A 14,319-nucleotide genomic window follows, 5' to 3' on the forward strand; every position below is an offset into this window, starting at 1 on the left:
TTGGTGCAGTTTCGCCCTATTGATTTATCGATCGTACACGGTGGCGACATCCCCTCCCTTCGTCCCTTCCTCGGCAGCGTGGAAGAGATGCTCTCTTTCAAAAACTGTTTATCGAAGTTTGTTCCGATACCGGTGTGTCGTCTCCCCCGGTGTGAAAACAGAGACTCACACCACCAGGCTCTGATAAAAGTGGATGTTGGGACGTTTCCTTCCATCGAAACATTCTTTGTATTCTCGTGTCGAACGAATTATTACCGCGATGGGATGATTGGGGGCGAAGAAAAAATTAGGATAAATTAGAATAAATTGAGATTTTCGTTGCGAGGAAGATGAATATGTTCTTTCTTTTTTTGCAAGAGAATAGATAAAATGTTTTTTAAAATGTCGTTTCTGATCAATTTTGTCTCGGGATCCGATTGTTTTACTTTTATCTATTATTGTTGTATTCATTTTTAATCGTCATTCGAGTCTTCATCGCAAAATTATTCGATCAAACAATACAAATCTAATTAATATTTGTGCAATATTTGTACAAATATTTTAAGTATCGGAACTTCAATTCGTTTTTCTTGAATTATATTTAGGATGTCCAATATTCATGTGTTTAGATTAAAATCGCATATCGATTTTTAATGTCTTCTTTTATTTCGTGGTTACACGTTATCGATTCCCTGTAATAATTTTCGTTGCACGAAGATTTTTGACAACGAGTATTTTAAAAACGATACAAAGTTCCCCTTTAATACCGTGTTTTTAAAAATATATATATCCAAGTTCCATTTCATTCGTTTGATCTTCTTAGAGCAATGGAACCCGTCTCTTTTTCGTCTCCATTTCTTCAACGTGTCAAAAACTTCTGATCGATGTCCACGTGCGATGTTTGAGGGAAAATAAATTATTACTTTAATCAGTTCCCGATATCTTCCATCTGGATTGACGGGTTATAGTGATCGATGGATCCCTATTGTTTCTGAGTCTATTATTGTTAACACGTTGCCAATATCGCTAAATATATTCGGGATAATAGAATTCTGAATGAAATATGGAACCTAAGTCAAACAAATGCTAGCAAGATTAATTTTTAAAACGAAGAACGTAACGTATAGTTATAATTAACTTACTCTAAAAAGAATCCGTCTCTTCTATTATTCGATGCTTTCTTCAAATCGATATCAACAGAATAATAAATTCCTCGAATGATATCAACAATCATCTTCTTCCTCTTCGAAAAAATAGAATAATATCGTTAATATTTTAAAAGACGAAATATACTTGCGTAAGAAATTTCCAAAGAATCTTACATCTTCGTGTATATTCCAACTTTATAGAGGACGCACAGGATTGAACAGTGGCACGATATTTGTTCATCGTCATCGAGATCTCTCTAACCGCATTCCTCGCGATCAATCATCCCCTCGCACAATAGATTCGAGCGTCAAAAACTTTCCTCCACCGGGTCCTCGCTACCGTCGAATGAATAATGCACATTCTCAGACGCGCTATACTCGGGAGAAATCTTTCCGCCGTTATATACAGGAGGAAGTACGGGTTGGCCCGGCGAGGCAGGTGGTCTCGTGACGGAACGTCTCCTTTGTGACGATCGTTCTTTCAAACGGGAGCCGTGGCGAGACGTCAAAGCGACACCCTCCACCCCAGATACATGGAAATAACACAACGACACAAAGTGCATTCGTAATGCCCGTGCTCCATAATGGCCCGATGAAAGAAGACTTCAGTTGACCGAACTTAATACTGGATTAAAAGGAAGAGAAAGATGCGATTGAAATCTTGCCTCGATTGTACGCGTCCGTTCCTTACCGCTCGAAAACTTGTACTGATAACGTAGAAACGAGAATTCACGGGCGTGGTTTTGCTGTTATTGTTTATATACGCGACTTATAGTTTCGTAGAAATGAATCGGTTCGTGGAATAACACGAGGTATTGGAACATCGTTGTGTTTATATCGTAGTTTCGCAGAAGTTTGACTAATAATGTTTACCATCACGCAGGTGATATGTTTCTTCTATGACGAATATTATTTGATATTCGATCAACATAATTCTAATACGTTACTTCGTTATTTTTAAAAAAAAATCTCACGTTTGCCATCTCGTTTTATAATCTCCGTTTAAAATTTTCAATTGATTACGAATAAATTTAAGAATAATTTGGTCCTCACCATACGCAGATAACATGCAAAGAATTTTTAAAGATATACCAGAATTCCATCGATCGATCATCCGACGAAAAACGCAGAAATAGTAGATTAATCTGTTCGATGAAGGTTTCTGGATATTGTAATTAATCAGCACTCGCAAGCAGCGTCAAGTAGAACGTATAGAACGAGTATGGATCGATCGATCGATCGACGTTAACGCTTGAGAGACCCTCCCTCCCTTCGAAATTCTTCATTTCCTAAATCGACCGCGACCCAACGATATTACACCTAATTGGGGGGGCATTATTATTCGCGGTGTAAGCAAAATCGATATTAGAAAGGCACGATGCGCCCTGCTAATTACGGAATATTACCACGCTCTCGTCGTTTCAACCGCTCTATCCCTTCTATCCATCTCTGTCCGCTACTATCTATCTCGGTTCTCTCCGTCCCTCTTCCTCTCTCTCGGTCGTTCGACTTTCTTCCAACATCGGAGACAAGGATTTCGCCGATGCTTCGCATGCATATGCATCACCGCCGTTCGCGCAAATAGTATGCAAACGACTATGTGGAAAAAGGTAACCGTGTTACCGGAAGACCCTGTAACTCTAACCCGATCCCCTTTTTTTTAAAGGCTCTAAAATCTCTTCATCCGCGCGTACACGTGTTTGTGAAATATCGGGGACAGAGTTGATTTACGATTAACGTTAAATTCGCGAAACGAAATTCGAAGTCATAGTTCGTTTCCTTGTTTTTAAATGTAGAATTCGTTTAATATGGATTTCAGATGTAATTTACCGAAATCGATCGAGCTCCCGTTATTATTTGGGCCGACGAATTTATTAATTGACGATATATATTTTCTCACTTATTTACACCCGTTTACAGCGTTATAAATTCGCATTCAATTATTCAAAACTCGAATTCATTATGTATATATGTTATTACACGATGAATTATTCAATAATATAATTCCAGAATTTTCGAAATATATACACGTATCATGTCTGAATTATCAATTTAATTTAAGTAATAAATTTGTTCTGTACTCTAACAATCCCTCGGATAACTGAGCGTTTTCATTAAGCGACGTTTGGATAATCAACGTTCATCGCCGTACCAACTTCTTATAAGTCTCCAAGTTCGAGGGAAGTTTGAATGTTTCATTCCCTTTCGGTGCTGGCTTATCTCTGGTCAAACGTTTCTTCGATCGTCTATTTGCGATTCGTTTTGTCGACAGAACGCAGTAAAGTCTCCGTGAAATCATTAATTAAACTCGACTATAATTGTACATAGTTTCCTGTTACGGGCCTCAAACTCGGACATCCAGTTTTTCGCTTGCCAAAACTGGCCAAACGATCGATAATGCTTGTCCGTAATGGGGAAAATGAGTTTTTCTTTTCTTTTCGCAACAAACCCTTTGATCTCTTCGAAGAAAAGGATGTCTAAAGGATGGGCAGCGATCAGAAGAGAAATATTATCGAGAGAGAGGCACGGCCGACTCGAGGTAACGCAACGAGCAATTAGCGCCAGGATTCTTCCATCTTTTTCGTCCTCGTTTCCTTGTGAAAAGCTCGTGAACGTTCTTTTTCCCTCGCCCACGTGCCCCGAATGCGACCACCAAGTTTGCATCTAACGATGAATGGTGGTGGATGGCCACTTTTTTCCAACCAACCAGATTTTTCGAGCGATTTAAAATCTATTAAACGCGAATTCCGTGAATTTAAATGGAAAGCTCGGTGATGGAACGAATTTTCATTCCATCATTTTCTTTCTCGACCGATTCATATTCCCTCGTCTTCGAGCAATTCTCTTCTCCTCCTCCTCCTCCTCCTCCTCCCTCTTCTTTAATTATCCGATCAAAAGTTCGTCCATCGAATGAAACGTACGATGAAACACGGAAGCTCGATACGATAAATTCGATCGAACGATTATCCCGTTCCGTTTATAAAATCTGAATGCAGAAATCTGTTGCGGATGGTTAATCGATGCCAGTTTTATCATAGGATCAGGCGTTAAATCATAATAAAGCGCAATTTGCCATGCTAATTTCCCGAAGCAATTTTCTCGCATTCCATAAATTCCGCACGAGCGAGTTAAACAAACAAAAAATAGAATTCTGAAGAACTTCCGATCACGAGTTCGAGATATTCGTCGATTTATTCCAAAACCGCTTCTTAAAACCGCTAAACTATGGATTAAATTATGGAAATAACGCGGGGAAAAATTCGAGACGTTTAATTATCTCGCCTCGCAAACTCGCTTAATTTTCTGCAAGAATTCCCTCCAGTATCCCAGCCTGAATCACGTTGCGATCCCCATAATTGGAATTCTCCAATCCAAAAAGGGATACTCTGTTCGTCTCCCATTCGGTTTCCGGGATGTCACCGCTTCCATGATTCCCGATCAAACAGCGGAATCTCCGCCCCCGCGACAATTTATTGCTCATCACCAAGTTATTTCCGGGCGAACCGCTTCCGTTATTGGACGACTATCCGCGTGCAATACGCGCGATGACGGTGTATATTCGCGATGCTTGGGAAATATCTTCGTACACGCTCGTTCATCCGTATATTTTTTTAAATAAACGTATTTCGAGAATTTTCCTCCTACGTGGATTCGAGTGGTTAAATTTGTAAAGTTGGAAAAAAATAATCTGGAAGAATAATAATAATAATACGATGTAAATTTGAACCGTTTCAGCAGTCGTTTCCTCTTGTGATAATCCGGGCTTGTTTTAAAGAGGCGTCACATTCGTACGTGGTCGCATTACGAAGGATCTCGTATCGATCGCAACTGCAACTGCATTACGAGCACAGTCACGCACTAATAATCGTATACACACAATCGAAGGGAAGGCCGACTTCATAACTGACATGTGGGTTACATGTTGCCGTTTGACGTCGTTCCCATTAGTTGCAGGCAATAGACCGTAACTGAAAATGGCAAATACATGCTTGCACCATATATCCGTTGTAACATTATACCACCATGGTTATTGAAATATTCCAAAAAATTATATCCATCTATATATCTTCTTATATTTCTTTATTAATTATTGATCATGATTATAGTTATAGTTCGTCCAAATACGATAATTGTTTATCATGAAATGAATTTCTTTTTGAAAAACACGTATCGTACTATAAACAGCATAAGTATTCGGCAATTTTTACTTTTTCCATCAAACACATTTGTGCGTTAACACATCTCCGCTTACGAATTACGAATTTGTAATAATTTGAAACAGTTTAAACAAGTTAATATCGCGATATTCACGGTCGAATCAACTTGATCCGAGTGCGCGATCTGTTTCGGGGGTAGCGTGCGTGATTTCGAGCGTGGCACACTTGCGGATAATAGCGGCGAGTTGACAGATTCTGAGATTCTCGGGGAAATTATATTTGCCAGCCGATGTTCATCACAGTTTGTTAATTTATTGTTTCGAACGGGGCTGAAGTGCGGCGCAATCCATGCGTTCGCCGAGCATAAATGAGGAAATAACCAGTAGTCCATATTGTTAAATATTTGCGGTGGCGTACGTTTACAGATATTTGCATTTGCGTATATTTGTTGGTGAAAGAAGAAAAAAAAAGAAAGGGATATGAAATCGATAGCGCGCGATATTCGTCGTGACGTCGTGTATCGAACGTGTATATAACAGTGTAAATTGCATCTAGTTGAATCTAGTCGAGAAACGTAGTCGTAACGCGACGTTTTGAAAAACTGTCGTCCTGTTGAACTTGTATTTTCTTTTTCTTTTTTTTTAGATTCCTCGAATTTTACTCATCTTCAATAGAAAGAGAGAGGAATAGCGTAATTCTTTCATTCAACAACAAAATTTATTTATCGTAGAGCTCGTCTCTCTGCAGGAAATGAGTTTTTCCTTTTTCCAAAAAAGGGGCTTCGCATCGAGAAACTTAATTTTTGGAAATTTTGATTTTTTCCCCTTCCCCTTCCTTTTTCTTTCTTTCTTTGAAGCGAGAGGGGCAGACAGGAGGAGCGAAAATGAGAAAATTCCTGGAATATCTTCGGCGCATCGATCGAAAATTTGTGGACTGAAAGATAAGTCCCTTTCCTCCTGGACACTCCGCCATCCCCTGGATTCTTCATATCCTCTTTTTTTTCTTTTTTTTTTGTTTTAATTCGCCTGTCAAGGATTCTGAATATTCATAGCGGCCGCTAGCCGGCAAATCGATAACTCGTTACTTTATCACTCTCCCAATCACGAATTATCTCTCCTCTCGTCTCTTTTGGGAATGAAACGGTTGAAACGGTTCAAATATTGGTCGATCACAACCAACGCGACGAGAATTGGTATAAACGTTGTCAGTATCGCCTCGCTTCCCATTCTTCATCGAGATTCTATTATGATTATTAACGTAACGAAGAGGAAGGGGTACATGCCTTGCGCGATCCAATTTCCACCATTTACATTGTCCCTGTAAATTACCGCAAATTTTGAATATTTCATCTCGCACGATGATACGAAAAAATAACTTTCACGAATTCCACACTTTAATGAAATTTCTTTCTTTCCCTATATTGTCTAATTTCACGAAAATTCAGTATGCACATTGAATTCATTCGAAAGAGATACAAACGATTTGTCAAAAATATGTAAGCTACAAAGGATGTATCTTCTGATGAAATAATATCTTTCCTAGGATAATTTCTTCCCTAGGAAAATAACAAGGATTAGGGTGGAAAATGAATCTCTTTCTCTCGTTCTCTCTCGAAAGAGAGAGAGAGAGAGAGAGAGAGAGAGAGAGAGAGAAAGGTGAATTAGAGTAAGTCGAGGAAGGACTTATTAGTGGAAACTTTCCAGCCGATTGCTCGCAGTCAAAAGAACCTCTAATTACAGGGTAATTAGCGGGGAGCGTGAAAGATCCTTCTTTACGGATACGCGATTAGATAACGATTGCCTCAGTTTACCGAGGTGCTTGAAATGGAAATCTCTTTTAAATCTTCCTTCACGGACTTCCTTCTTTTATCGAGAGAATTAATTCTCGCCAGAGACACTTCCAATTTTCGTTTCAAACTCCATACCACGAAACTCGCGTTGTAAAAATTATAAAAAATAATTGGAATTTTGTCGAGTACGATTCTCGTCTAGTTTTGTATACTTTTTTTAATAATACCGATGGATGTATATTAAAGAAAGATTCATATCATTCGAAGGTTATTTAATATACAAAAAAAAAGAGAGAGAGAGAGGATTAAGATGATAAAGAGAAATTACGTACTTTATGAAATTTTGCACTTGTAGAAATTCTCGTTTCGAGGAGATTCGCAATATTCGAGCAAAGATAAGAGGGGGAATGCGTTCCGCAAAAAGGTGAAATATCACGCGCGCTTTTTCACCTCCACTTGGAAAATTCCGGCTAATATTTCGATGCCGACGTATTCATGCGCGTACACCCTCGTAAAGAACACGGTGCGATGGATTAACATAAAATGAGCGCCATTTTTTTTTAGCAAAAACTAGGCAAAGGTACCAGGTTTGACAAGTAACCTATCCTGGTCTTAAGTATCATCTTCTACAACAAATACAAATTTATAGATATTTTACGAATTGCAAGTCTTTCCTCTTTTTCATAATTATATAAAAGCCTTCCATCTTTCGTAATTCTCTTCCAATGTTCTTCGAATATTCTTCCAAGCGTTGCGAGTAGTGGATTAAAGATGTTCGCGATCCGAGTAAAGATTTGAACACCGTTTAAACAACTTGGTTTCTTTCCATCGGTTATTATCTTTTGCAGAGTTTATACAATCGATCGTTCATCACTTACTTTCAAAATCATCAAAGAAGAAACAGACTTCGCGAATATCGAAGCATGCATCTGCACGTGTTCCTGCGCGATTTATTTATCTCGAAAAGAATCGGAGCGAATGTATAAGTCAATAAATGTCACGTCGAGCCGAGTATAAACCGTTTCACACTCGCCACGACAACGATGGTTGCATTCTACTGGAAAATGAATGACGATAGAACAAACGTTAATGTTGGAAGTTGCGCAATTAAAACAGGACCGGTGTTTGATGTTGGATAGTAATAAATTCTCGAACGGGATCGAGCAAGTATATACCATGATACCATGATGTTTATCGTTCTTCAGACGTGTGAATATTTATAGTTTATTGTCAACATGGATTAATATTTTGTTTATTGAAACGAGAACGGTAAATCTCGCGGTTTATTTGTTTTCAAAACAGTCGAATCGTCAATATGTGCACAGTCTTTGCTAGTATAATCGAATATCGACGAAGACTAGAGAAGACTAGAAATAAGAGAAAGAGGTATAGAGACGTGTGTATAAAACGAATTTTATTTAACACCGATCGATAAATCTTTCTCATTCCATTATTCTTCTTTTATATGTAAATTTCAATCCGATCATATCCTATTAAAATCCAAATTCTCAGAAGATGAGACGGATCGTACTATTGCAACTATTTAACACATAGTTGCAATAGCGTTAATAATTCTCGATCGATAAATCATCATGGAACTTAAACTCTGGAATTTTTCTGTGTTTTTTAAACCGAGGATGAAATACGGGAACAAATAAAGGAGGAAATATATGAGAGGAATAATTCAGACCAAGATACCTCGTGCGGTGAATTCACCGGGCGAAAGGAAGTTACGAAACGGGGCGAAATGGATTGGTTGAAAGCATTATTAAGATTACTGGTCGATCATTTTTCTTCTCTTTTCTTTTTTCCCTTTTCTCTCCTTCTTCCCTTTCCCAATGCTCTCCCGTTTGATTTCCGTTCTACCTCCTCGCGTTCTCTGCTCGCGTTACCTGTCTTACACTACCGTGTCACTTCGTTTCGTCGCGTCATTGTTCCTCGAGAAAGCATCCATTTTCATATTGCTGGAATGGACGCAGTGGTTGGAGAGAGAGAGATGGTGCTCCAATGAATGCTCAATGAAACTCGTATGATTCGAGTTGTACGGTTTCGAGTTCTAAATTCGGAGGAAAGTTAATGTAAATAAACGACTCGAGTGAAGAAATTACGTAATAAGAAACAGGATGTGACACGGTTCGATAAAATTGAGATTGAAATTTGTTCTCCGGGAATGGCTATTGCGACTATTTATGAATTTCATACATCACGAATCACAGAGTAACAGATTTTTCACGCCGGATTTGCTTCTCTTCACGGCTGCAATATTTGTTTACTCTAGTAGTTTATTGCTCGCATTTTTCCTCCCAGAAAGGTTCGTGCCAGATCAGATTCTCGACACGCATAAATCCCATATTCATTTTCATATCATAACACTTTTACGAGACCTCATAATTTTGTCCTGCTTTGGATCGTTTTATATCTCCTTCCTCACTCTTTTGTCGCGTGGTACAATGATAAAACATAAGGATCGCTGATGGTAAAGATTGTACGATTTATTATTAACGAAAATTAGCATTCATTTTAAATTTTTCCTTATTCGTGTAAATTATATCAAATTACACGTAATATTATATTTCTTATTGAAGAAATTTTTAAGGAATTGAACGAGGTTGAACGTCGTTTATCGAATTCCTTTGAAAAACTGTAATTAACGTTTAATTAAATTGCCTTTGGTTGACCATTTGCTATAAGTCTTTGACTTCTAAAGAACCTTAGATTGATTAAATTAAATTTCTTTCTTCTTTTTCCTTCGCATTAAACATAGATTGTTATATCACATTTCTGAATTCACCTTAGGATTTCACTCTTTTCCAACGTTTTCATTATCGAATGCTCATTATTCAGATCTCATTCCACCCACACAAGCGACGTCATTTGCGCAAGCTGTTGGAATCTTTCTTCCAAAGGTTTTTGTCAACGATTGTTTAAAGATTCATCGAGCTTTACACGACCGAGATGTCCATTAATGAAAAGACAGGTGACGAGATGGGGAAATGGTTCGGTTTACTTTATCAACTTTTGAAAAGAGACGCGTTAAAGATGGTGTGCCGAAGCTTTATGAATGTTTGACCGATGCGCGGGGACCATCTTCGGCCGTAAATAATTCACAAGCAGGAATGCTCCTTGATCGTCCGTGGAAAAACGAGCCCTAGTGGAATTTCCTCTTTGAAATATGCTCGGAAATTAAACATTCTTGGAAACGTAAAGTGCACGTAACGATCTCTGCTTTTTAATCTAAATGGAAGTATCTCCATCCGTCTATGAATAAATTGTACATACTCAACTAATATCTCTCGACAGAGATTATTCTCAAGATCTCGTGATTCCAATTTCCAAAAGATTAGATTTTTTTTAATATCGTGCTCGAATTCTTTTCTCTTGAACGAGTAATCAGAGTGTAGTCGAAATAGAGATTAATTTCTCAGAGACTCCGTTCAATAATTCTGATTTCTTGTGATTACGAAAAGACGGAGAATCACCGAGTTGATTGCATACATCTCGTGGAAATCCTATGACTCAAGAGTTATCCCTTTTCCGGATCATAGTTTCACGATTCGAAAACGACAAATCCTACGAGAGTATTCAGCGATGGTTTTCATACAGTGGTTGTTGAATGCTGTAATCCGGACGAACCACGGGCTTAAAACGAGCTCCTCCTCGTCCAGAGTTCCTTAAATGAATTGGACACGACTCTCAATCGCTCTTTCTTTCCATTCCTCGACGAGCAACGACCCGCTCACTTCAACTTCGCTTCAACTTCGTTTCCCCATCGTTGCTCGTTCCCCTCTTCTTTGTTTTATTACGTCGCGCGTAAACTTCTCCATTTTATACCGTCAATAATCGCCATGGATCGATGACGCTTGTTCGCGGTCGTTGCACCCCTTTGCGTTTATTCGACGAATCAAAACACTTGGCTCGACCAGCGTGTTACCATCGTAACGTTGAAACCGTGTTCCAGCGATACGATAAATCGGTATTTTCCAGAGCAGAGATTTTTTTTCTTTTTTTTTTTTTTATCATTCCAATAATAAATTCTTATCTTCGTTGTGTTCCTCTCATTTACTTTCGTCGCATCTTTATTTCAGAATCGAATACCGGCAACCAAAGATTCCATCGCGGGCGAAACGTTTATGAAATTTTTAACGTTTATGTAACTTCATTAAAAATAACATCGAGCGTAACAAAATAAATAGCGATGCGATAAATCGGTATTTTTAAACGATTCCTTTTTTTCCATCCCTGTAACAAATTTCTCATCCCCGTCATATTTTTATTTCATCGCGGAATTGAACAACCAACCGTGGATTTTTGCGCGTAAAATGGTCGAATGCTTAGCGAACCTTTTAACATTGATAATTTCATCGAAAATAAATAATATTCCATTCGTGAGACGGAAAAAAACGGTTGGTGTTTTCGTTTTAACAAATTCTCCATCATATTTCTACTTCGAATAGAATTGATCGACCATTGGAAGACATGTTGGAGACAGGAAATAGCAGAAAATAGGTAAATTCTGTAACAATTTGTCTTCCTATTTTTTAATGCCACATTTTTTTTCTCTCTTTTTTTCAATCAAATCCAAAGAAAGACCGTGGAAATAGTTCCAAGATCCGGAGACGCGAGCCCATTCCAAGGAGGCTGAATATCGGTAGCCGCATTCCTCGCGGCTAAGGGATAAAACGACCATAACGTCTCGTTCAGCTAATGGCAGAGGCTTCAACGAACCCCTGCACTCGCCCCTATTTTTACGCTCCGAGCGGAAACACGCCCGTTCAACCATTCATAACGCTCCCGAAGGCATTTGCACACGAGAGAGAAAAGTTACGTGCTTACACATTTACATCCCCTCCTCGACCTTCCTCCTCCACCCTTAAACCTCTCTCCATCGTTTGTCTTCGGCGTTCAACCTCCCCTTCCCTTCTCCTCCTCCTCCTCTTCCCTTCCTCGATCCATCCCTCACGTCGAGTATCGCGAAAAGCAATTCGGCTACGGCCTTCTTCCTCCTCACCCCTCCACCCTTTCATCCCTACATACGTATCTCGGCGCCAGAAGAATCTTCACGTTACCTGCAACGTTAACGAGCAACTGAAAACTGCACCTCTTCAAACTGAGAGAAACTTGGTTCTTTAAAAATCATGCTACCTCGTCCTCCACTGTTTTGAACGCCCTCCCTTCCCTCCCTCCCTTACGCTCGTCGCTTTTTAATCCGCCGGCGAAACCGAAAAGACACGACGACCGTTGCAAGTTCCTTTTTTTTTTTTTTTGCGCCACCCTCGCCTGCTCAACAACTGGTTCAACCACCGAGTCGCGCGTCGTCCCTTTCACCCTCCTCTGGACCTCCGGGTTTCGTTTCTCGTCACGTTTTTTCGTTGGCACGGTTAAAAAGCTTTCCGTCGAACGATTTGCGATTCTCGCGACAGTAGAAAGTGCAAGAGATTTTTTTTTTTTTCTCGCTGCGAATGAACTTTCGATTCCGGGGATAGAACAGTGTTGTACGTGAGTGTAACTGAAATAAAGAGAAACAAAGGGAGAGTTATTTACGACGAATCATCTCGAGAATTACACAATTATTTCTTCTCTATCCCATTAATTCTGTGGTATTATTGGTACACTGCTCTGCCCACGGATCTCTCGAACTATCTAAATTATATTTCAGAAGGTTCGCACGAAACCAGGTAATATATCCTTGTCACTGTTGCCGCTGTTTTAATAAATAAGGATCGTACATAGAATGTAACTCTGTACATAATGTAACGAGATATATAAATATACTCGCATAACCAAGCATTCTTTATCCTGTATGAGAGAACGAGTTTGAGGGAACAATATACACAACATATACGCCAAGTCGAAGGAAAAACTTTTAAATATTTAACTTTGAATATTCGAAAGACTAGAGAGAAAGGATTGAGAAAATGTAAAATTGATTGAATATGGCATTGATTAATCGTTCGGATACACTTGAGAAAGTGCATCATATTTTACAGTTCATTGCACAGTTCCAAGGGGGGTAAATTGCGAGGGTAAAATCGAAAATCTAGATTAAGGGGAATAATGATCCTGGGGAGGGGAGAATCGGCACGAATGTATTGTTGGAATCCTGCTTATCTAACGCCGCCTACAGGGAATACTTGGTTATCCTATTACCAGTTATCTGAAATTTCGCGCGGGCTAAAACATCTAATACCGCGTTTCGATTGCGCTAGTGATGATTGATTCGATATAGAGAGACGATATGCAAAGGTTAATCCTTGCTCCGTTCGCGCGAGAAATTGTGAAATTTTAAAGGATCGTTAAAATAATATCTCGGCTAATGTTGTTAATATATCGCGCGTCGTAAAAGTATATTAACGCGTATAAAATATGAAAATGAAAAAAATAAAGGCGAAACAAGTGATTTAATATATTTTTATAGTACACTGTTTCGAAAGAACTGTTGTCGCGATAGAACAGTGAAATTATTTTTCTCGACGCAGTTTAATGCTTGAAAACGGGAATGTAAAAACAATAGTGGAACGAATTGTAGAATTTGCAGTAGCGATGAAATAACTAATATAAGTACGTTCTTAGTCAGACTGCGTACATCTTGATGTTTGACTTAACTTGTACATATAGAAAGTTATATGTATTTGCCCGGTTAAACAATGTGATATTTATTCTTGAAAGTAAATACAAGTAGTTAGGATCTGTATAACATCTGTAAACTGCGTTAGAAATAACGAAATAAGCTTAAGAAAGATACAAATGATGAATCGTCGATGAAATATTTCGTCTATCTCTCTTGGTATTAAAACAAACTCTCTAACTAGTAATCTTAATTATTATTTTTTAAAAAATCAACTGTCAACTTGTTATATTATAAACTAAAGATTTGCATCTTTTCATTCTGACCACATACTGTACTGTGAATAGAATAGAAACTTTAATAGAAACTTCAATAGAAACTTTATAATCTCTCCTTTTCCTAGCATTTTCATTTTTCTATCGCATGATGAAGGAATTGAAACAATTTATTACAATTTTCCGAGTGAAAATTAATTTTACAGATTTTACTTAGTCCGTAATTTAAATTATCACCGGATCCAGGTATTAATTTAATGTAATTAAAAAAAAAAAAAAAGAAAAGGGAAAAACAGTAGCATTTCTCCGAGTTTCATTCCACTTATTCCACTTATGCCCGTGCTTTGCATTAGGAAACGCAATACCTAATATTAGTTCAACCCTCCTGTTATCTTTATACTTTCTC

At 38.4% G+C, this 14,319-nt stretch overlaps 1 protein-coding gene and 1 long non-coding RNA gene across 3 annotated transcripts in view; both read right to left on the reverse strand.

The window, feature by feature from the left end:
* Nucleotides 1-14,319, reverse strand: part of LOC724292 (disks large 1 tumor suppressor protein) — a 457,694-nt gene that overhangs the window by 331,045 nt on the left and 112,330 nt on the right. The window lies entirely within an intron of this gene.
* LOC113219162 lies at nucleotides 555-14,043 on the reverse strand. The gene is made up of 3 exons (XR_003305894.1): nucleotides 1,302-14,043; nucleotides 1,122-1,222; nucleotides 555-1,049 (listed from the first exon to the last, which is right to left on the reverse strand). It is a non-coding gene; the product is annotated as an uncharacterized LOC113219162 (long non-coding RNA).

The sequence above is a fragment of the Apis mellifera genome, linkage group LG12 (genome assembly GCF_003254395.2).
Source record: "Apis mellifera strain DH4 linkage group LG12, Amel_HAv3.1, whole genome shotgun sequence".
In the NCBI taxonomy this organism is placed as follows: Eukaryota; Metazoa; Arthropoda; class Insecta; order Hymenoptera; family Apidae; genus Apis; species Apis mellifera.